Source organism: Cnephaeus nilssonii (genome assembly GCF_951640355.1).
Source record: "Cnephaeus nilssonii genome assembly, chromosome: 18".
Lineage (NCBI taxonomy): Eukaryota > Metazoa > Chordata > Mammalia > Chiroptera > Vespertilionidae > Cnephaeus > Cnephaeus nilssonii.
The window spans coordinates 32,687,528-32,712,055 of NC_137089.1; the positions used below are offsets into that span (position 1 = coordinate 32,687,528).

The 24,528-nt window shown below is 46.2% G+C and overlaps 1 protein-coding gene and 1 pseudogene across 2 annotated transcripts in view; one reads left to right on the plus strand and one right to left on the minus strand.

Annotated features, from left to right (window-relative positions):
* Positions 1-623: 623 nt before the first annotated feature.
* On the minus strand, positions 624-1,305 carry LOC307113831 (large ribosomal subunit protein eL21-like; annotated as a pseudogene). The gene is made up of 2 exons: positions 1,070-1,305; positions 624-890 (listed from the first exon to the last, which is right to left on the minus strand). The product of its transcript is annotated as a large ribosomal subunit protein eL21-like (transcript).
* Positions 1,306-5,698: 4,393 nt separating this feature from the next.
* Positions 5,699-24,528, plus strand: part of CHD7 (chromodomain helicase DNA binding protein 7) — a 178,743-nt gene continuing 159,913 nt past the window's right edge. Inside the window, 1 exon segment of the mRNA XM_079796311.1 lies at positions 5,699-6,008. The gene's annotated coding sequence lies outside the window, so the exon portion shown is untranslated.

Here is a 24,528-nt window from a genome sequence, read left to right on the forward strand (position 1 = left end):
GTAGCTCAGGGAGAAATAGGCAAAGTGGCTCGCTCCAGGTTGGGGGCGGGGGCCATGATGGAACCACTGCCTCCACACTCCCCGGATACAGCACTGCCTTCCTCGGCCACAGGGCAGAGTGGTTCTTCCGTTCTGCCTGGTCTTCCCTATGGGATGAGCACTCGCGTGACAAGCATTTAGTAACAGGTTGAGTCTGAATAGTATAAAGAAGTTGGTAATTGCTTTTTATTTTTCTTTAAATATTTTTTTTGAGGAAGGGACACCACACTTCTACTCAATTAAGAGAAACATTTACAAAAAATATATTTTTATTGATTTCAGGGAGGAAGAGAGAGGGAGGGAGGGAAGGAGGGAGGGAGGGAGAGAGAGAGAGAGAGAGAGAGAGAGAGAGAGAGAGAGAGAGAGAGAGAGAGAGAAACATCAATGATGAGAGAGAATCATTGATCGGCTGCCTCCTGCACGCCCCACACTGAGCTTGAGCCTGCAACCCGGGCATGTGCCCTGACTGGGAATCGAACCGTGACCTCCTGGTTCATAGGTCGATGCTCAACCACTGAGCCATGCCGGCTGGGCAAGAGAAACATTTTTAACAGTACAGAGGTCTTTTGTGTTTTTCACACGTGTCATGCCATGAATTCATAGGGAGTGGGTTCCAGCAGCTCAGGCTCCTTTCCATTGGTTCTCACAAAGTGTGCTTCTCTGGGTGGAGCAGGCAGGAGCTTCAGTTGAAGTCAGGTACCTTTCTCTTTGGCTTCCTTCTTTTCTGGTTTTCCCTCACATGGTTCAGGAAGCAGTCTCGGCTCTTAGCGCACTTAATATGCTCAATATGTACATTAATCCTCTTGGCAAGAATCTTGCCCTTGTTTGTTGCAGGGTGGGGAATGTCCGGCCTGTGGACCATATGAGGCCCATGAAATCATTTGGTCTGGCCCTGCCAAGGCATTAGGGGTGAGTTAATTAAACGTCTGACCAAACATAGCAGGCTAATGCTTAAGTTGATAATTTTGTATGGCCTGCAAATGATGTTATAAATATCCAAATGGCCCTTGGCAGATAAAAGGTTCCCCACCTGTGGTTTACAGCAATGCCCACTGCATGCTGGGTAACACTGTGGACTCTTCCAGTTTTGCCATGGTAATATTTGTGAGGCATTCCTTTTTGAACAGTGCCCATTCCCTTGATGTCTACAATATCACCTTTCCTGTAGATTCGCATGTGTGTGGCCAAAGGAACAACGCCATGTTTTCTAAAAGGCCTGGAGAACATATGGCCGGTGCCTCTCCTCTTTCCCTTTGTGTTAGTCATTTCGGAGTGTTACTGGGAGATGGCGGTTCCGGCTGAAAAGAAAGGGTAATTGCTTTTATATCTTCCCTTTTCTTGTCTTATGAGGTCCTTTTCACTCTCTCCCCTGCTGCAGGTCTGGTTGCCCCCACCCTTCTCCTTACTGCAGAGCTTAGAAGGACAGATCTGATTGTGACTCCCCTGCTGAGCTCTTCAATGACTCTCTAAAACCTTTGGGGTGAAGTCTAGAGCTCTCCTTGGTTCTGATCTAATCTACTACCTCCCAAGCCCACCATTTGTATAAGGAAGGAAGTATCTACTGAGCTCTTTCTATATGGAAGGCTCTGTGCCCATGGGGGGCGGGGGGGGGGGGCCACAGGTACTAACAGACAAGACACAGTCATTGCTCCAGAGTAGTTCACAATCCAATGAGGAGATGGGACAGGAACTCATTATAATTTAATGTAAACTGGTGTTGATGGAGATGGAAGACCAAGGAAGGACAGCCAGCCCATCCTGGAGGGGATCGGAGAAGGCTGAGGAGGAAGAGTGGCTCACCCTCCATGTCTCACTCTGCATGAAATCACTTGTAGGAGCCCGCACTCACCAGGCTTTGCAACCTCCGCACCTCTTCATTGTCTCTTGGGAGTACGTCTCACCCTTCTTGTTCAGATGAACTTCTGTGCCTACTCAAGACCCAGCTCAAGCCTCCGGTGGGAGCAGCCTTCTCTGCTGTCCCAGGCAGCAAGAATCATTCCTCTCTTTATGCTTCTTGCGGATGGGAGCTAACCATGGTCTCCCAGGCTAACAGAGAATCTGGTACACAGTAGACAGTCAACAAAACGTTTGCTAAAACCTAGCTACACATGCTGTCTTTGGGAGGCCACGGTGGCCTAATGGTAGTCCTAGTGGCTTTCTTTTCACCTGATATCTTGACTTTCGGGATCTTGACAGTTGCCGGCAAAAGCTCATAGCAAGTGGTCCCATGATGGGTGGAATATGAAGAGTGAGCTTCCCTATCCAACTAGGTTCTTTCCCTTATGAACGAGGGAAGTTATGCCGTTATTCCAGTGGTGCAGGACATGCTTTTAACTTGTCTATTTCGTGTTTTCTTTAGACTCTGACTAGAGCCTCTAAACATCTTTGCCTCTATTTTTCTATATGTTTTCAATGACAGTACAGCTTCGTCATTTAAAGGCAATGTATTGTTTGGAGCTCAGCAAAATTATGTGGATGCAAATTTGGTAAATGATGAATAAGAAAGCGTTTAGTGGGGAAAAAGAGATAGGGGCTCTACAGAGAGTTATTTTCTTTGACTCGCGAACTGGTTCTGAACAGTTTCAGAGATGAGTTCCAAAAATGCACCCAAGTTTGTTGTCAACACTGGAATTAGTGTAACGTATGTAATATTTTTAAGTTCCCAACATGTGGACGAACGGATAGGGAGGTGTTCCAAAGTTGTGGTGATTTTCAGTTGTTCTGGCTGTGCAAATTATCCCCCCCCCCCCAATATTATAGGTTGATACATGTGGCTATGTTCCCAAACAAAGACAAATATTTATTTGTCTAAGGACTAATGTGGCTGAACTATATAGATCAGTTAGCACTAGTTTGAGTTCTTGGAAGAGACTTTTCATTCATTCATGGGTCTAGAAAGCCTTTTTGTAATGGTATTTTTCTCAGCTGCACCCACCTCATTCTTTAATGCCCCACTATTTCCCAGGTCTCTAGAACCTTTCACTCCCTCTGGCTACAGCAAACAGACCCCCCCCCCCCCCTAAAAAAAAATCACCATTTTCTCTTGCCACTAAATCCAAACTACCAGTCCATTAGACTGTAAACTCCAATAGATCTTTAAATTTGTTAGCCTCAGCTAGTGTGGGGAGGAAAACAACCCATTGAACTTACACTCATCTGTGAATGACCCTGAGTCCCTTATCTCTCCCTAAGGTATTTGCATACTTAAAAGGAAAGCTTGTGAATTCAAATTATTCTCTTTGGGAAAACCTCAATAGTGAAGCAAATGGAGAGGAAACATTGGAGGCTAAAGGTGGTGGGGGGTGGGAGTTGGGATTTAAGTAGGCCAGAGCTGCCTAGGAGTGTGCCCCGGAGGCGTTCCGCTTTTCAATGCCCCTCAAGCTCCGTGCCAGCACCGCCTTGAAAAGCTTAGAGACTTCATCATGGCTGAAGGCAACGAGGAGAGGGGCTGAATCAGAGAGGGCTGCAGGGCTGTTTGTTTTCACGTTGAGCTTTGGATGCACTATTTTTACCGCTTCCCCTGTATTTCAAAGAGAGGTGTCCTAACCTTCTAGTCAAATAGACAGATCTCCTCAGGGTCACTTAATATTATTTGTGGATTAAAGGTTAACTCATTTACTTTCACTGTATGTAGATGCCATATTTTTAGCTTGTAATCTGACTTGAAACAAATGCACATCTGACAATGAGCTGGGGTATACTGTAAAAGAAAATTCCTTTTATGCCACTTTTATGTTCTGTAATATAGTCAGGTACTAGTGGTTTCTTTGTAGACATTGGGTCCTCCTCTCTCCCCCTCTCCCTCTCTTACACACACACACATACACCCCCCCCCCCAAAAGCATCCCCTATATGCTTTCACTGAGACATATAAGCTTATTGGAAATGTAAAACTAACTTCATAATTCTGATTCTTGGTTTATGATATGAGGCTATAAAAAAGGTAGAAATTGACTTTAATGTTTTCCAATTTTTTAATGCCAGAATTTTCTGTGGTGTCAATTTTCTCTGCTGTTTATCTATAAATCCCTTCAGTGAATCATTTACCTTTTCAAAAACACCACTCAAGTAGATGGGGGTGGGCAAAAGGTTTCATGTACTACATGAAATGTTTATTTTTATGTAATTATTTATTAATTATTGTATTATTTATTTGTATTACAACTATAAACCTACTTTTGCCCACCCTGTATGATGAAAGCCCAAACTAGTGCATTTCAATAAATGATAGTATAATGTAAAAATATTTGGAAAATTATTACTAATGTAAGGAAAATAAATATTTTAGTGATTAAGTCTAGGACACTCAAACTTAGTTATTGAATAATTGTAGTAATTACCAAAATACGTTTGATCACCCTTTTGTCCAAATAGAAATACTGTGATTACTAAAGTCTCAGCACAACAGGTGGTGAATGAAGAGAAACTATATTTTGCATAGTTTTGTAATTTTTCTGTATATTCTAGAGTCCAATAATGCAAAGTCGCTTTACTCTGGTTATCTATTATAAACCTATCTTTGGTTGATATAACCTCCTTTCTTGATTTAAAAATAAATATCATCTTTAACTTAATAAAATCATCTTAAAGTGTACAATCGTTGACAGCTTAAAAGAATTATAAGTAGTGCACGGTATTTTGCACTACAAGGTGCTTGATAAATATCTGTAGATCTATCTCCTAAAAGGAAAATTAGTAAAAGACAAATTCATTATTTATTTTGCACCGGGAGGAGAAACAGAATGAGGCTTGATTATTTAAGGCTAGGAGATCATATAAAAGTGCTATTTTGCCAAAGAATGATTAAAACATTCCAGTCCCGACACGTTTAATAATGGGCACACAACCTATTTCTTTGTTTCATAACCATTGCGCTGTCTCTCCCTTTTTTTTTTGGCGTGGCAACAAATTCAACAAAATCGGCTCCATCTAGTTAAACTTTTTGATTTGGTCATGGACGCGAAGTTCTGTCAACTAGGAGGCAAGAAAAGCAATGTGGCGAGGCAGGATAAATGTATTTGAAATGGAATGTGTCCATTCTAAATAATTTCATGTGGGAAAATAATTTCAAGTTGAAGGATAATTACAGGGAGACCTCCAAACCCCTCGAGCCGCGGCCGTCCGCGTAGCCTTGGAAACCCTCGCTGTGGCCGGAGAACCACCGCGGGCTCCCAGCCGCCGCTTCCTGCCCCGGGGCGGCGCACCCGGACTCGGGGAAGGTGCCGCGCGGGGGAAACGTGGCACCCTCTCCAGCCCGCGCCCGGGGCGCAGCCGAGCGGCAGCCGAGCGCTCGGACGAGCCCGGCCAGCCCGGCCGTGCGGGCGGCCGCGCACCGGCCGGCGGGAAGATCCGCCCGCAGAGCCGGCGCCCGCCCGCGGACGGGAAGTGGCGCCCGGCCCGCCCTCCGCCGCCCGCGGCCCCGCGGCCCCGCGGCCCGGCAGCCCCGCGCCGCCCCCTTTTTCTCGGCCTCTCCCTCGGCCTCCGCCACCCCGGCCGAATTCTTGCATAAATTATGCCAGGCGCGCCTGACGTCAGGTGGCGGCGCGCGGGCGCGGGCGCGGGCGCGGCGCGGAGGAGCCGGCGGCGGGCGCGCGCGGCGTGGCGGGGGCGCGCAGGCGCTGGCGTGCTGGGGCCGCGGCGGCGGCGGCGGCGGTAGCGGCGGCGGCGGCGGCGGCGGCGGCGGCGGCGGCGCGGGGGTTGAGCCGTGGTAGTGCGGACGCGCTCGTGCTCGGGAACTATCGGATTAAACTTGAATCGAGTGAAATTACACAAAGGAGCGCCGCTGAGGAGGCGGCCCGGGGACCCAGAGACCCTGAAACTCGCCAGAGCCCCGTTCGCTCCCGGCCAACTCCGCGCCCGTGGATCCAGCCCCCCGGCCGCGGCCGCCCAGCCAACTCCTGAGCCTGCTCTGCGTTTTGTTTCTCCCTCGGCACCGGGCAGCGGAGGAGCCCGCCCGACCGACCGAGCCGGTGAGCACGAGAGTTCGCCGGGCGCCTGCGGGAGGGGCGGCGGCGGCAGGAAATCGCTCTGGGCCGGGGCCGGGGCCGCGCGAGGAGTTGGGAGCGAGGAGTTGGGCGTGTGCGGGGCGAGGGGCGAGGGGCGAGGGGCGAGGGGCGAGGGCGGGGGCCGGGGGCCGGGGCCAGCGCTGGAGCGCAGCGCCGCCGGTGCCGTGTCGCTGGCGTCGCCGTCCGCGGGGCCCGAACCCGCGCCCCGAGCGCCGCCCGGCGCCCCAACTTTTGCCTGCGTCCGCGGGGCGGGGGCGCGCGGTCCGGCCGAGGGTCACTTCCTCGCATGTAAATGGCTTTTTGTTGTGCTGCCGGCTTGGGGGGGGGGGGGGGGGGGGACGGGGGACAGGAGGGAGCGTGTCTGCGCGCGGGGGAGCGAGAGCGTTTCCTCCCGCCGGCGCCGAGCACGAGTTGCCGGCTCCATTCGAAAGAAAAAGGAAGGAGGAAAAGTTGGGCTCCAACTCCAGTGCGAGTGGGCGATGGGCGCGCGGGCGCGGGGCGGCTGAGCGGCGGCGGCGGCGGCGGCTCGGGGACGGCGGCGACCCCCGCCTCCCGCCCCCGCCCCCCGCTCCGGACCGACCACGCCGCGCTCGCCTGGAGCGGCGGCCGCACCGGCGCGAACAAAGTGCGTCCCTCCTGGCGAGGCGGCGCCGCCCGCGCGGGGACGGCCACCGGGCGAGGTGGGTCGACGGCGGGGAAAGTGCGCGGGGTGCCGCGTGGGGCGGGGGCAGCGTGAACACGCGGTGCTGGGGGCGTCCCGGTCCCAGCCCCAGCCCCGGCCCCAGCCTCAGCCCCAGCCTCAGCCTTTGCCGGCTGCGGGCGCGGAGTTGCGAACCCGGGGCCTGGGGCTCCCGGGGCTCCCCGGCGGCTCCCAAGTACCCGAGGAGAAGAAAGGGAGCGGGGCCAGGGAGAGCGCGGCGCGGCGCGGCGAGGAGCGACGAGGAGAGGAGGGGACCCCACCTTGCTGAGCTGGCCGGGCCAACGGCGGCGGCGGCGGCTGCATAATAGCGACTCTAACCCCCCGAAAGCAACTCGGCTCCCCCACCCCCGAGCCCGCCGAGGTGGGGGTCACCAGGTGGCCCCCGAGGTGGCCGGGGTGCGCCCTGCCCCCGCAGAAATCCCCGGTTCGGAGCGTGAACGGCGGAGGTGGCCGGAGGCCAAGCGGTCAGCGGGGAGAGGAAGGAGGGCGGCAGGGGACGCGTTGTTTGTTTGGTTCGCACCGGGGACTGAGCTCGCTGGGGGTGCGGGGGGCGCGGGCACCCCGTGGGCTGCGGTGCCCGGCTCTGCGTCCGCTCGGGGCCAGCACGGCACGGGGGCGGGGGCGGGGGGGGGGGGAGGAGGGCGGCTGACCCGGGGCGGGAAGGGGGGGGGGGGTCGGGAGGCTCCGGGGAAAGAGCCGCCGGCCCCGAGCAGCCATCATTACCGAGCCGCCTTTCTCCGAATGGCTCTGCCTCGAGGAGCCCAGCGCCGTGGGAGCGCACCCCAAACTCCCGGCCGGCCGCCCGCTTTGTGAGCGCCCCACTAGAGCGGGCAGCGCGGGGAGTGCTCCTGCTGTGGGTCGAACGGTTTTCCTGGAGGTCACTTTTGGAGATTGTTCACGCCTCGATTTTAAACTAGTTTTTCCCCCCTCTTCTGAACAGACAATGGACAAAAGAAAAGTAGCAACCCACATGGAGAGTTTCCTTTTGAATTGCTAGAATTAGATACACTATCCAGCTCTCCACTTGCTAAGTATACTTTTTAGTTTCCCATTGTATATTATCTAACAACCGGTTTGAAGAACTTATCTTGAAATATGCTCATCTTCTGGGCTTGATTTCTGGGATGTATTACATATTTTAATTTATTTTTAAAGGATTATGTAGGAGAAGGCCCTGATTTTTATTTTTTAAAACATATTAATTTAAGCCGTTTTTGCAATGGGCAATACCTTTCACAGAGGTTGAGTGTATTTTCTCTCAATCCTCTCCTAATAAGGGGAGGGGGAGTACTCACTATACGTAATAATCAAGTAGAAAAAAAAACTTGTCTTTATTTCCTCACAGATCTATTCTAACGATGACAAAACAAAAATCTTAGTGACTGTGACCTTAGCAGCTTGGGAACCTGCTTTATCCCAGTTATATTCCATTTAGATTGTAGTAATGTGTAAGTACTGGGTCATTCTTATTTCAGAAATAACTTGAGCAGTGATTTCATGAAGTTGAATCGTCTCCCAGCCCCCAGAGTACATCTGTCGCGGAGTGTTTTTGTCTTGCTGTTGCACAACAGAGCCCTACAGTCTTTACCCTAAAATGGCAGCTTTCATTTGACTGGGGCCCATTCATTGACAATGATAATAAAGAGGCTGAAAGCTAGATGCTTGGGGCACGTGGTTTGCCTTTCTAGGTGATAATAAGTAGGAGACATTTTATGTCTTCCAGATTTGCTCAGGAAAAGTTTATTTTCCCTGAAAAAAAATCTGTAATGTAGAAAAAAGTTACTAAGCAAACAATTTGGAAGTGGAAAGGGGCTTGTAGCAAGTTTTAGGAATTAAATTTTCTTATTTTGCCGCATAGTTGAAATAGGGCATCTCCCCCCCACCCCCTTTTTAGTAACCTGATAAAGGGAGATAATGGATCTTTGGGGGCTTTAACAGGTGAATTTCCTCACCATGCCACTCAAGAATTGTTTTCTAGCACTGTGGACTTTATTATTTATATTTTCTTGATATTTTTCATTTTCCCACTCAGTGCAAGCCAGTAAATTGAAGCTTGATGAATTCTGTTCTAGGTTTTTTGAGATTAAAATGAGTTTCTAGATTAGAAATGAATAATAATAATAAAAAACTGGTATGTGAATTCCAAATTCTAGTTATATTGGTTTAATCAATGGACTTATTTTTAAATTAATTTTAAAAATTACTTCCTTTTCAGTATCTTAATGCAGAAGTCAGGGTAGAGAAATGATACAGGTTGTGTATAGGTAGGTAATGGCTGAAAACCCAAACATTACTTTCCTCTTTTGAGGAAAAACATACCCCCTCCCCAAAGGTGAAACTATAGAAGTCACGTTTAAAATAACTCCTGTAGTAACTTAATTTAAAAATAGTACATAGATTCACCTGCACTTGATCTAGTTTTTAATCAGTTCAATTTATAGGACCAATTCCAAACTTTTTTCATGAGAGTGTTACTTATATTGAGTTAAAATGAATACATGAGGAGTACATTTAAGTACTGTATCAAAGAAATGTTACCATTTTTCTTCCTACAGATGCAGTCAATATAATATTTATAGTATAGTTTTTAAGCAGTTAGGTCAAAGAGAAAAATAATATTTTCCTCATAGAGCGAATACAGTCTGAGTGCTCTTATGTACATGCTGTGTAACTCATAAGAACAGTCTACATGCCAAGTTTAGAGTCATTATTTCAAACTTAGGTTTATAGCATGTTATTCCCCATGCTTAAGAAAGGTTGCCTGCCATGCAGTCTTCTCCCTGTAGTTACTTGGATTCAGCAACAACTGGCAAGCTTTCAGTGTGTAAATGAAGGGCAGTGCCTTCCCTCAGAGAGTTTACCGTCTAGTAGGAGAGAGGGTTCTATAGGTAACCAAATACGTTTCACTTTTAAGATTAGCTTTGGAGGTAGTGGTTACCTTTTGTCCTTTATTATCCATAGATGGCCTTTTGGGTTTGATAGCAGACACCCTGGCCATCTTATAAACATCTATAAATAAGGCATCGCAAGAATAAAAAATGCTTAGTCAGGGCTGAGCAAAGTGTGTGACTACAGAACAAAAAGGCCCTTAAACCTTTAGCTTTGTAATAAAGTGTTTCACTTCCAGTATTTAAATGCTTTCTAGATGTAAACAGACAAGCACTAAAATAGATATAGGTCACATAGCTAAATTCACTAAAAAAAGATGGAGAAGGAAGGCCTTTGGGTGATACCGAGATGATGTCGGACACATATTGGCCCTGTGTGACTCTGTCTTTTTCATTCACATGGACACATTTGTGTATCTTTTTTTTTTTTAACAAGCTATTCTTTTTATGCTATTAGAAAATCACAATTTAATATTGTATCTTATCAGACTTCTAAAGCCATTATACCTTTGTTAGTTTGAGAGAGAAATTATTTTCCCCCGCTAGGAAACTTCATTATTTTGTGTTAGTTCTAAAAACAAAACAGAACACCAAAATCCCTAATATTTAAAGATGATGGATAATATAAAATATAAATTGTGAGTAAATGGTCACTTAATTTTCCTACAAAAACCTGAAGATGTGATGATTTGTTTTAATTTGGGTGTTCCTCAGGTCAGGTTGCAATTATGGCAGAAGTCCATAGCTGACGGTGGCGGTGGTTAAGAGCTGGGAAAGTAATTAAAAACACTACTACTGCCCTTTTATTATTTTACTTGTATCAATATATTAAAAACCTTAGAGGAAATTTCACCTGTAGGATAAAAATAACAGTAATAGGAAATCATAACGATATCGTCACATAGGAACTTATCTTACAATCATTAATGAATCTTTGGATATTTAGAGTGTGCGGGACCTTAGAGAGCTGGTCTAACTTTCTCATTTTACAGAGTAAGAAACTAAAGCCCAGGGAGATTAGTTAAATGAGTTGCCTCTGGCTGGTCACCCAGTTATTGCGGAGCTGTCTCCGTTGCAGCTGTCTTCCCGTGCCTAGCTCAGTGCCCGTGCAGGGCCATGCAGGGCCGGCCCGGGGTTTGTCTCTGCAGGGTCACTGAGCTGGTGCTGGCAGAGTCCAGTTCTCTCCCTCTTATGTTCTGACTCGAAGTACCTTTTGCGTTAAGAATCCTACAACATCTGCTAACATAGCCCCTAAAGGTATTCTTAAGCCAACAGTAATTTATTTGCCTCTACTGCGGAAAGGTTTGGAAGGGTTTTTTTGAGAGGGGTGGTGGTGGTGGTGGTGGTGTTGATTATCCATCTGAAAAAATGCAGAGATAATTATTCCAGGATTTGATTACTGTTTTCATTTTAGAAGCATGTATTCATTACCATAACTTGATTCCTGTACCTTTTAACTAATGTTAGGTGACTGCAAACATGATAGTTGCCTCAGAGAAGTATTTTTGGAGGGCTCTGTTTTGTTTTTACTTGGAAAGTTAAAGACTGTCTTTAAAAAAATAAACATAATGTAGAATAGTAGCGAAGAAGCAGAGCTTGGTGATAGTAAAGGGCTGATTGGTCCTTGGGCTGGCTTGCTTGCTTGCTTAGGCCCATGTGGAATCAGCAATTTGTTGGCCATTTTAGCTTCACGCTACTGCTGTAGGAGTCAGCTTGGCTCTGGTGGCAAGTGACTCTGGATTGCAGTCAGTTTTCCTGTTCCATCTGTTTTCTTGCTCATTGATGCAAGTATTTATTGGGTACCTGCTACCTGAACAGTGCTGGGTGTGTATGAGTTGCATACAGTGATGCCATGAGAAGACCTGGCAGGCCCACACACACAGTAAATAGAGCTGCTGCAGTATCATTGGTCGCGGAAACCAGGAGGAGTGAGGGCGATGTGGGGATTCATCCATGTGGGGCATTACCTCTTGGGAAGTGGCTTTAGCACTGTCATCCAAATGATGGTAGAAGAAGGAAGGAGGCAGCACTAACCAGCCCGAGGGAGAGGCAGTGTGTTTGAGGTCAAAGGAGAGCAGCTAGATGGAACTCAAGAGGCAGGTAGAGGCCAGCTTGGGAAGGAATTTGGGATTTTTGAAAAAGCAGCAGAGCCACTGATGAGTGTTAAGCAGAGCTGGACATGAGCAGATTTGAAGACTGAATTGGTGGGTGGGCAGAGGAGGGAGGACGGGTGGAGAACAGTACCGTGCCTGTTATGGTGGTCCAGGGGATGGGGAAATAATGGGTTGGACTAGAATGGTGGCCATAGGGATGGAGGGAAATGGACAGATTTGAGAAATATTTAAGAGGTTCAGTGAATAGGACTTGAGGATGGATTTATTCTCAGGGAGAGGAAGGTATCAGGGAATGTAGGTTTCCAGTGTGTTCCCTGCTTGGCTGGCTGGTGATGCTGTTCATTCCCTGAGGCAGGGAGCTCCTGGAGAGTATAGATTTGAGGAGGAAGTTCATGAATTCTTGTAGCAAATGACTGACGTACCCACTTAATGGACCATGGTGCCATTGCTGGTAGCATTCCTAAACTTTGCAAGATAACATGCTAGCTTCCCCCCAAGATGTTGGTGCCTGGTGAGCCCACCAAGGATTGCTGGTGGGATCAGTGAAATGGGGGAGGGGAGGGAACCTTTGTTACTTGTGTAAGGGGTGACACTTCCATTTGTTCCTTGCCTAATGTGTAGCACTTTGTAGGAGCTTGCTCATCATAGACTATGACTAGAATCCTATGGTAAGCAGACTTTGCTACATTTTGTTCTTCTGTGTCTCCACATTCTGGAAACTGCTTTCTATTGCTAGTTACATATTGGGGACAAGGTCCTTGAGCTCCCAGCAGTGGAGCCCAAGGGAGTTGTGTTTTAGGAGCTGGTTGCAGTCATACATGGGTGTGGTAGGAATGAATGTATTACTTAAATATTGTGGGAAAAAATACCATCCTTGGTCGGAATACTTACCTGATCTTTAGTATATATGTAAACTGTTTTTATGTGTGAATGATCTTAAAAGCCTCTTCGTTCATTTATTATAAAAAGGGGATTATATGACATGGTTGGTAGTAAATGAGAGATGCTAACTGATAGATCCTGAAAAGCTTCTAAGTTGCTGACTTTAATATTCTGTGAAATAAGTTATGGGAACCCTGAACATTTATCTTGAAACAATTTATTGAGGAACGTGTTTGCATTTTAGTTTTTTGCCAGTTTGTATAGGTGACACTGCCATCCATTTATTTTTGTGGTGTGTCAGACTTTGACCTTGGTTTGCATACATATCCTTCCAGGGACTTGGGACTCATTGTCTTTGGCTGGGGGTCTATTTCAAAAGTGCTTTTATTGATATTGTTCCTCATTGGCCTTTCTGGTGGCCAGTATGAATTGGCCAAGTCCACCAGGGTCCTTTCTGTCTCCTTCAGGGTTGTCAAGATCGTGTGGCTTTACAGGTTAATTTAGGGACTTAGGTTGTAGGGACATGCTTCATCGGCAGGTTTTACTTTCACCGTCGGTGGTTTTGAGGGCTATTTGGGTAAGTGTAGGGGTAGTAATATTCCCATATGGTGGAATCAAAGAAAATCTGGGTGTGTTGACTTGGCTTCAGATGGGCTTGTGCCAACTACTCTGTAGCAATTTACTTCTAATGCATTTTCTTCAACTTGCTAGTTTTAAATTTTTCAAAATTCTTGAAAAATATATTCTGTTGTTTGGTCCTAATCAACAGTGTATTCTTATGGTCTAAGAAATCATTGCCTTTTCAAAGGTGTAAATACTAAATGGAAAGCTGTATGCAGGTTCCTGTGATGTGGGTTTTAGTGGAAGAATAAAGAGGATGTTTATTTGGGGCTCTCTCTCTCTCTCCCACCCCCACCCTTCAGCAGTGGCCCAGAGGCAGCAGATTGGTTTTCCACCATGTGTCTCATCAACACGGGGGTGGGAGGGCAGGGGGTGGGCAAAGAGCCACTGTCACTGAGCCTTTGTGTAGGGAAAGGCAGGGAATTAGACACGTGTGTTAGTTTTGACATGTTACTTACTCTCCCTGATATCGTCCACTTAAAAGTCAGAGGTTTCCACACTATATTTTATTTGCATTGTATCTGATAAAGGGACGTGGTATCTCTATAGTTCTTGTTCCCCCTAGTTCTGTGGCAAGCTGGGGGACTTCTTTGACTAAAGAGTCTGTTCTCTCTTTATCCTTCTGAAAGAAATATAACATTTTTAGAATCTCTTCTGTTGATATTTAAAACATAGTTATCAAATGTGCATATTATTTAAATACACCTAAAAACTATCGCCTTTAACATGATACTAAGCAGGCAAATAGTGAGAAGTCCCTTGCAGGACGCATGCCTTTAGTTTCCAAGGCAGAGCTTCCATTGCAATAAGTGAATAATAAAATCAATTTGAGCACAGATGCATGATAAAAAATATGCCTTAGTTGGTGATGTATTTTAAAGTGTATGTGTCTGGAAATTACTTTATGTAAATATGAGACTAACAGGATATTGAAACTGTTAAGCCCAGATCCTCAAGGTCAACTTTAAAAAAAAAATCTCTCTTGCAATATTTTATATTCTTGTATACATGACCTTGCTTGTACTTGAAATTCTGCTTCGGCCAATTGTAGGCATGTTGATTGTGTCATAAAAGTCATGCAGACTCATCTTGAGAATTTAAAAGTCTCGATTAAATTAAACAGTGTTTATTTTCTCTATTAAGGTGTGTGTTGGGGCAGTCAACTAAAATAGTACAGAAATAACACAACAACAATAAAAATAACAGTCACACCCCTAACGAGTAACAGTCACTGAGCATTGAGTGAGATAGGCATTATTATGCTAAGTGTTTTCATGGATTGTTGTAGTTGCTCATCAGAACAACTCTAGGAAATAGGTAGAATGATTATCCTATTTTACAGATGAGGATGCTTGGGCTGACAGGTTAAACTGCCCAGCGTCACCCAACCCCAGCAAGCAGTGGGGGAGGAATTTGAATGCAGGTTGGTCATTCTCCAGAATCTGTGTGTGCAACCATTGTGCCACCCGGCTGTTTAGATCAGCTCTGAGGCTTGCATCATTAGTGCCTTAATAGGGAAAGGCCCATTCAAAGTACCTTCAACACCCTGTAATCCCATCTCATATCCTATTGCTATATCCTATCAGCCCACGTTATTTCTGTCCGCTCCTCCTCTGTGCCCACTGTATTTGTGTAGCCATATGTCTTGGGGTGCTTGGCGCCTGAGATGACCAAGTTCCATGCCTGTCAACCTTAATTTCCTTCTTCCATGAGGAGAACAGTTGTTCTTGTGGAAGTTTTATTCTGTGGTGGCTGAGACCTTGAGTTGTGACATCAGACAGATCGGCAAGTGAATCATAAAAATGGAAATAATATTATCAGTCGCCCGGAATGACGGTGGAAGATTAAAGGAGGTACTCGACCTGAAGTACTTGGTATAGCGTCTGGCATATTTGCTGAGTAATTACTAGCTCACTCTTAATCATGGAACTTAACAAACCACGTATCTTGATTTTGTTATTAATTTAGAAAGGCCCCCTAACCTCAGATTATGGCTAGGGAAGAATGAGTGGCCTACAGTGGTGATTGGCTGCATCACGTTTTCTCAGGAGCAGACGTCAGTGAATATCTGCACGTGTCTTTGTTCTGGGGTGGCACTAGGCGTTGTTTCCTGATCCTCTTAGTCACTCCGAGGTGATTCAGACAACCCAGGTACTAAACACTTACACATTTTCGGGAGCAGTTCTCTAGCTACGAAGATGCTCGTCTCCTAACTGGATTATGAGTGTCTTTCGAATGAACCAATCATTCCTCTTTCCCCCCAAACCTGCAGTTCTTTAAAAATGGGTGACGCTGCCGAAGCCGGTTTGGCTCAGTGGATAGAGCGTCGGCCTGCGGACTCAAGGGTCCCCGGTTCGATTCCGGTCAAGGGCATGTACCTTGGTTGCGGGCACATCCCCAGTGGGGGGTGTGCAGGGGGCAGCTGATCAATGTTTCTCTCTCATCGATGTTTCTGACTCTCTATCCCTCTCTCTTCCTCTCTGTAAAAAATCAATAAAATATATTAAAAAAAAAAAGGGTGACGCTGTCCTAGACAATCGGGTAGGGCGTATTCAATCCTTCTGGAAAGTTTGACCTTTCCGGCGTAGACCAGAGCGGTACAAAGAGTTCTCAAAGAACACTTGATCCAGTCCATTCCCCTCCACATTTTGTTTGTTGCTGAAGAAAGAGAGAAGATGGGATCTCCAGTGAGAGTAGCTTTGGGGTTGGGATCTCAGATTTGAGTCGCAACTAGAGGGTGAGGGGAGGTTCTTCCGGAAGGGCAGCGAGGCTGGGCGGCTCCCTCGGAACTCCTCTGCTGTCCCCATTGGCATGAACGTGGCAGCGATGGGGCGCGGACAGCGTTCATTTCATGCTATTCTGTTTCATTGTCAATTACAGGGGATTCTCAGGGAGAAATGAAAACGGGGGCAGAGTATCAACAGTTGATGACTATGGGCATATGGGAGTTTCTGTGCTATCCTTCCATATTACAAATTTGAAAAGTTGTTATTAAAATCAAAATGACAGTGACTGTAGGACTTGATCTCCATAGCTGACACTTGCGGAGCATGGTCTTTATGTGAGTTTGCGTTTTGCTGAAACTATTTACATGCTGGTTTTCACGAAGTATCCAAATAGGACTCATCAAAATGGTGAGGTTGGAACAGTAATCGCCACTTTATCGGTGAGGAAATGGCGTTTTAGAAATTGTTTAATAAATGTGCCTGAGAGCACAGCTATTGGTGGTGGAGTTGGGACTCAAATCAGGATAGGCTGTAGTCGTAATACGTGGCTTAAATAGGGGTGGAACTCCAAAATATAGAAATCAGGAGCTTCTGTCTTTTAAAAAGAGATAAAATCCCAAATCTGAATACTACTTAGCTTCATATTCTTTGGTGATATATTTCTAGATTTTGTACAGGTTTATATTTTTTTTCCCCCTTCACAATTGAACAAGATGTCAATTAGCTTGAGTACAGTGAGCTTCTAGTTATAACTTAAATTTTGCTATTTTTGGTGCACTTAAAATTTTAATTTTTGTCTTTTTTTTTAAAATGGATTTCTAGAGAGAGGGGGAGGGAGGGAGGGAAAGGGAGAGAGAGAGACATTGAGAAAGAGAAACATTGATTTGTTGTTCTAGTTATTTATGCATTCATTGGTTGATTTTTTTTTTTTATGTGCCCTGAACTGGGATTGAACCCGCAACCATGGCGAATCGGGACGATGCCCTAACCAACTGAGCTACCTGGGTAGGGTCTTAATTTTTGTCTTGATGTATAAAGTTTCAGAGCCAAGTTCATCACCAGAATTAGCATTTTAAGTTTTCTGTTTTCCCTCTCGTTAAAAAAAAAAAAATCTGGGCTGGTGTCTGAAACAAACTTTGAGTTTATAAGGAACCTGTGGCTAGTTCCGTTTCGTCGCTCGGGTTCACAGGATAAGGAGACTCTGTCTGTGTGCTGTCAAATGAGGACACAACACGGCGGTGGCAGCGATGTAGGTAATTTCCCCGCGCGGTTGAGCCCACGGGTGGTGCGGCTGCTGGGACTGCGTTGCTGGCCGGCAGGCAGGGCCGTCGTGCTGCCGCTGGAGTATGGGCGTCCTCGTGGCCCTGCCTGGGTGTGGTGAACAAAAGGCAGTGTCCTGTTAGGTCCTGCCCAGAAGCCGAGGCTGTGGCTCACACATGGTTGATATTGAGGCCCGACTAGCATTCTCTATGCTCAGGCTTTTTGGAATGTAGGGAAATGCCCACACCGTTGGCATTATCCGTTGTGGATCGTTGCAATACTACTATTACTACTACTACTACTACTACTACTACTGCTACTACTACTACTACTCGCTCGGTAGACTGAAAACGACTCTCGACTACCTTTCTTCCTCTAAGACAGACCGCTTGGGCTAGCTCTTGAACTGTAAGCGCTCTGATTTGTTCCACCCACACAAGCCTTGTTGATTCAAAGCATTCAGTGTTCATTTATATCCCTGTGAAATCTTCTTGTGTAGCTCTTACTCCTCCAATATTCCGTTTTGTGAAAGGAACCCCAGCTTTCCCTTTTTTCACTGTTTGGAGACATTTGCACAGAAAATGCTTGTCCGTGGGTTCTTGGACAGAAAGCTAACGGAGTAGTTGCTCCTTGTCGTTGCCGGGAGGAGGGAACAGGCTGCCCTAAGCCTGGCCTGCTGCGTTGATCCTGCAGCTTTTCAACCGTGTTCTCATCTCCCCTCCCTCCCCCTCCCAGGACTCGGAGGTACGAGGTTGCTTTGCAGATATAATGCATCCATTGGTGTTTAAGTAGAAAGCTGAGCTGGACTCAGCTAGCTTTTCCATCTGTTTTCTTCAAGGGACCTACACAATGGGTCTAACAGATGATTTTGAGGATTTTATGTAATTATTTAAGAAGTTCATCTGGTAATAAGAGAATTACTGATAGGCCTGGCCAGTTTTCTCAGTGGTTAGAGCATCGGCCCGCAGACGAAAGGGTCGCAGGTTCGATTCCTGGTCAAGGGCACCATACCTCAGTTGCAGGCTCGAACTGGAGGCAACCAATCGATGTATCTCTTCCCCCTTTCCTCCTTCCCCTCTACTCTAAAAAAAGTCAATGGAAAAAATATCCTCAGGTGAGAATAAAAAAAAAAGAGAGAGAGAGAATGACTAATAAAATAGAGATTTATCAGGCCTTAGAATCAACACAGTCATCTGGAATACTTGTTAACAATGCAGATTCCTCACCCCCACACCAGTTTTACTGCATTAAAATCTCTGTGGGCTATCTAGAAGCTGAACTTTTATCTAGGTGCTTCTGATGTTTTCTGAAGCTTAAAAAGCCACATGTTGAGGCCAATATGTTAGTTACACAATGAACATACTGTGGAAATAGAAAACAAACACTTAGCAAAGTGGTAACTCATATATTCTTAGAATATTTCTTCTGAAATATTTGCAAGTAATGTTACTCTTTTTACACATAAATGAGTGAAATACCAATTAATATAAAAGGTAAAGATGGACAAAAGGTCAAGGGCTTGAAAGCATAGTCCACTTTAAAGGCGGTGATAACAGTGATGGAGAACAGCATGTTTTGCATTTATTTGTTACAGATTTCATTACTGCCACAGAATAATCAAAAACTTGTTTTCTGTGTAGTTCTAGTTTATGTGGTACGAAAAGCAAATTGATTTAATATGCATCAGCAACACTTTTGGGGCAACCCATTTCAAGCCAGTATTATTTCCAAGGGCATGTGACATGTTTGAAATGAGAATCATCTAAAGGTAGTTTGGTGAGTGGGTTACTGCCGTTTTTGAGGACTTGGTAGCATAATCCTACCTAACAGACAGGATGTCAGGTGGAAGGTGGGAGGAAGTCCACACACGGGGCTCTTTTCTCAGCTCTGCTTCTCCCTTCCTTTCGGGTTTGTTCCTCACAAACCACCCCATCCTCTTTGACACTTATCTCCCAGGCCTCGGCACAGAGGCACCATCGGGGTCCTGGGCCTTCCCTCCCACGCGCTCTCAGCTCCTTATTCCTCCTCTTCCTAAACACAGCCTGCACTCAGGGTTTTCACCTTGGCCTTGTCTGGGGGCTACCTCAGGCCCACAGCTTCAGCTCCATGTGATTAACTCCTAAATCTGTATTTTTATTTTCAGTATCTCCCCCAAACGTCTGTCCTGAATGTTCCCACCTTGTCTAAAATCTGAAGTCTTCCTAACACCACCTTCTTTCTTGAAAGCGTAACGAAAGCCCGTAACGCCAAGCACAGCGCTTTTCTTGAACCTCAGCTCCCCATCTCAAGCCTGATGTCCTCTGTCCCCGGCTTCCTGCATCCTGGCCCTCACTGCACTGCACGCTCCTTCTCTTCAGTGGGAGAAGTGTCCTTGTGCCCTGGCATCCTTGTTCCTTCTGGCGCATTGTACCCTCCCTGACACCTGCTTGGCTGCTGGGGCGCAGTCCCAGGCCTGCAAGGCCACTGCTGTCGTTGTTATTTGCAGTGGAGAGCAGGGCAGTGACCAGTGTGGCAGTGACAATTGTTATTTGCAGTGCAGAGCAGGGCAGTGACGAGATTCCCTCTCTTTCGCAGCTGGTGCCTCACCACTCTGACTATGAGCTTGCTGGGGCTCCTGCCCCTCAGCCCTCCTCTGGGGCACGGCTGCCTGCAGAGAGGGGCCTATCCCGGCTCTGCTCCTTGTGGGCCAGGTTGTGGGCCGCCATGGGAGAGCCCTCTGCGTGCGGCAGGACCGCCTGGGTTCAGTGTTGCAGCTGTGGCTCAGGTGGTGTGAGGTTGCCCTGCACCTGAGGCCTGTCCCCTCCCTGCCTCTGCAGTGACAGGTACCACCCCCTGCCTGGCTGTCTCCCAGCTGCTTCAGAACGTGGGTGGAAGAAGAGGTGCGAGTTAGTCTGGCCTTCTCAGACCCCATCACCATGTTCCTGGCAGCGATTGGAGCATTTCCCCATCGGAGCATTGTTTTGATTAGTTACTCTGAGTGCACTGTGGGTTAATCTGCTACTTTTGTAGGTCAGTGTGCAATAATGTCCGTGTTATAATATTGTGCTGGAGAGAAAACTTAAACTAGCAACTGGAATGGTTTTGGGAGGGAATCTCTTGCTGAAGTGAGCTGTACTGGATTGGGTCGTGTTAGCACTGAGGGACCGACCATTCAGTGACACGAGTCCGGCACACACCTGGTGGGACGGCAGGCGTTCACGAAGGGGTTAGGGAAGAACGGACCTATCCAGATTCATGTTGGAGTGGGCTCTGATGCAGGCCAGTTCTAGGGAGGGCTTTAACGAATGCAAAGATGTGGCTAGTAATGACAAGGAAAAAGTTCAATAATGTTTTTGGATTTACGCCTTTGAGGAGTAAATGGCAATTTTTGAGTAAGGCTCATAATAATTTTTTGTTTTGTTTCTGTTTTTAGAAACATGTATGTACCTGGTGAAAGTTATTTTATTAACTCTTCTCAAAGATGGAGAAAAAAGAATTATGAGTGTACAGACCTTTAGAATATTCTTGCTATCGTTTTGATATGACTTTAATGTTTGTGAAGGGGGTGCTTATGTAAAATGATAACTGCTGAGATTCTGTGGGATATGCTAAGAGCATTAACACACAGGTGAGGGTGTGGAACAGAGTGGCACAGTGTGAAGTGCTAAAAGGTGTGATGCTGGCACAGTAGTAGGGACGGGGCGCGGCTAGTGCAGGGCTTGGCAGTGGAGAAATAAATTAGGAAGTATGACTTGCACTCTCTTTTGATAGGGTGGAGGAACTGAAAAATAATATGAACAAAATCATGGCGATACTGTGAGCCAACGGTTCTGGCAGGAAACAGCTCAGAGCAACCTGCAGGGGTCAGGGAAGGGACCTTCGCCCCAGTGTCCTCCTAGGGAGAGTGGGAGCTGCAGAGGGACACTCCGCCCCCTCCTCCTTTCAGCCTCCTGGGACGGCCGGCTCAGGGAGGATCAGAGTTAGCCAGGAGGAGAGGGCCCGGGCGAGGGTGGGCTGTGGCGAAATTGGAAGTTTAGACAGAGTAAGATCCCGACTTACATTACGTGATGGAAATGGAGTTGAAAGGTTAGTTTGGCAACATGTGTTGGATTGCACTTGAAGAGGGACTAGAGGCAAAATGTCAGAGGCTGTCGAAATAGCCCAGCCAACAGGCAGAGGAGCTCTGACGATGGCAGGGAGATTTGAAGAGGAGAGGAGAGGCACGGGGTGGGTGGGATGAGTAGCCTATCCTTTCAAGGGCTCCAGCGTGGAGCTGAGAATGGCTTTGAAGAGAACTTAAGTTCCATATTTTGAACTTAGATTGAATTAAAAAAAACAGAACACATTTGAGAAGAGTAAGACGTATGAAAAGGTTAAAAAAAATCAATTAGAAGGGTTCCATAATAAAGCTATTTCATATGAAGTTGTACAGTTTGTGAATCAAGAAATAGCAAAGTATTAAACCTTTTAAAAAATATATAAACAGAGAAACCAAGATGGCGGCATAGGTAAACACCTAAACTGCTGCCTTGCAAAATAATTTCAAAACTACAACTAAAAGACAAAATGGACATCATCCAGAACCACAGGAAGGCTGCTGAGTGGAAATTCTACAACTAGAAGGAAAGAGAAAAGCACACTCAGACTTTCATGAGCTGTGGAAGGCAGAGGTACGGAGGCGGAGGAGCGCACGCATGGAGAGGGCGGGCAACTGAGTGCGCGGCTGGCTTTCTCAATCAGCAGGGAGACAAAAGCTCCCGACTCCTCTGAACTCCAGTTCCGGGCGAGACTTTGGGGACCCAGACTCATACGGGGAGAAACTGGACTGTCTGGCAGCGGGCGAAACTCGAGGGCGGCTTTCTCTCAGAGGTGCTTGCAGCGATTACTGCGGGACACTGAGAACCAGGGGCTTCTTAGGGCAGGGCTGACGGGAAGCCATCGCTGTTTGCCCCAACCTGTGATCCCGCCCCACGAAGCCGTAGCTGTTTGCTCTGCCATGAGACTCCGCCGTGTCCAAGCTGAGCGCAGAGGCTTTTGCATATGGATGACCTGGTCCTTTGAATTTTAAACTTACCTAACAAACTGCAGCTGAGTCGGTGAGACCCAGAACAACCAAAAGAAGGCCCAAGGCTCTGCAGCAGCTTGCATTGCTTCACAGCTGGGCCTCATCTGGGCACCTCCAAAACCCAAACAAAGAAGAGGAATCTGCAGATCTCTCAGTAGCTCCTGCTGGGTGGCCTCAGGCAGAGGCTAAATTAGCACCTCCTTGGAGATCCAAGAGCCAGTGTACCCAGGGATCAGAGTGGGACCATCCAGATTACAACTCCTCAGATCCATAAGGGATACACTCGGGGCAGACTCAGTGAGCACCAAAGCCCCACTGAAGCAAGTCTTGTCTCATAAGGGTGTCTCCAGCACAGAAATTCTCCCATAGTAGACACAGTTGATCCTCACAGCCAATTAGCCTGGAGGTCAATTCCTCCCAGTGATACCAACAACAATCAAGGCTTAACTACAACAAGACTGTGCACACAGCCCACAAAGGGGTGCACCAAGAGTGTCCACCTCAGGTAACTGGGGAGGCTGAGCCACTGGGCCCTATTGGACACCTAGCACACAAAGCCACTCTATCAACTCAGGGAAGCAGCCAAAATGCGGAGACAAAGAAACGGGTCACAAATGAAAGAAATGGAGGAAAGCAAACGACTGGATATAGAGTTCAAAACCACGGTTATAATGTTTTTCAAGAATTTTCTAGAAAAGGCCAATAAATTTAGCGAGACCCTCGAGGATATGAAAAAGGACCAACTAGAAATTAAGCATACACTGACTGAAATAAAAAATAATATACAGAGATCCAAAAGCAGATTAGAGGATTGCAAGAATCAAGTCAAAGATTTGAAATACAAAGAAGCAAAAAACACCCAACCGGAAAAGCAAAAAGAAAAAAGAATCCAAAAATATGAAGATAGTGTAAGGAGCCTCTGGGACAACTTCAAGCGTACCAACATCCGAATTATGGGGGTGCCAGAAGAAGAGAGAGAGCAAGATACTGGAAACCTATTTGAAGAAATGATGACCGAAAACTTCCCCCACCTGGTAAAAGAAATAGACTTACAAGTCCAGGAAGCGCAGAGAACCCCAAACAAAAGGAATCCAAAGAGGACCACACCAAGACACATCATAATTAAAATGCCAAGGGCAAAAGACAAAGAGAGAATATTAAAAGCAGCAAGAGAAAAACAGTTAGTTACCTACAAGGGAGCACCCATACAACTGTCAGCTGATTTCTCAACAGAAACTATGTGGGCCAGACGGGAGTGGCAAGAAATATTCAAAGTGATGAATAGCAAGAACCTACAACCAAGATTACCCAGCAAAGCTATCATTCAGAATTGAAGGTCAGATAAAGAGCTTCACAGATAAGAAAAAGCTAAAGGAGTTCATCACCGCCAAACCAGTATTATATGAAATGCTGAAAGGTATCCTTTAAGAAGAGGAAGAAGAAGAAAAAGATAAAGATAAAAATTATGAACAACAAATGAATATCTATCAACAAGTGAATCTAAAAATCTAGTGAATAAAAAATCTGATGAACAGAATAAACTGGTGAATATAATAGAATCAGGGGCATAGAAAGGGAGTGGACTGGCAATACTCAGCAGGAAAGGGATGTGGGGGGTGCGGGAAGAGACTGGACAAAAATTGTACACCTGTGGATGAGGACAGTGGTGGGGGGGTAAGGGCAGAGGGTGGGGTGGGAACCAGATGGAGGGGAGCTATGGGGGGAATAAAGAGGAACAATTGTAATAATCTGAACAATAAAGATTTATTAAAAAATAAGAAAAAATATATAAACCAGGATCTTACAAAAAATGATTTTGGGACTATTTTCACATGCAATTTGACTTTACTTTTGTAAATGTTTTTACAACATGGACACAGAATAATAAGACAGAATTCTGTATGATACTAATATTACTCTTTCAGAGTAAAAACATTACAATGATGATTTGGTTAGGAGCATGTAAGAAGGCTACATAAATATAGTTACTACAAATTGAAGTTGATCAGTTTATTCTAGTTCAACTTTCTTGTGAATGTGTGAATTCCAACATTACGAAGAACTGTCTCATGTTTCATACATCATCTGCTGTAATGTGTGGGTATGGGTCTATTAAGAAGGCACATCAACATATTCTCTGAGAATGCAGTAGAGAAACAGTTGCAGCCCAGTAGAAAACCAGTAAAGGTTATAAATAAGTAATGTATAGAAAAAATTAATTGCCAATAAACACGAAAATTTCCAAATTA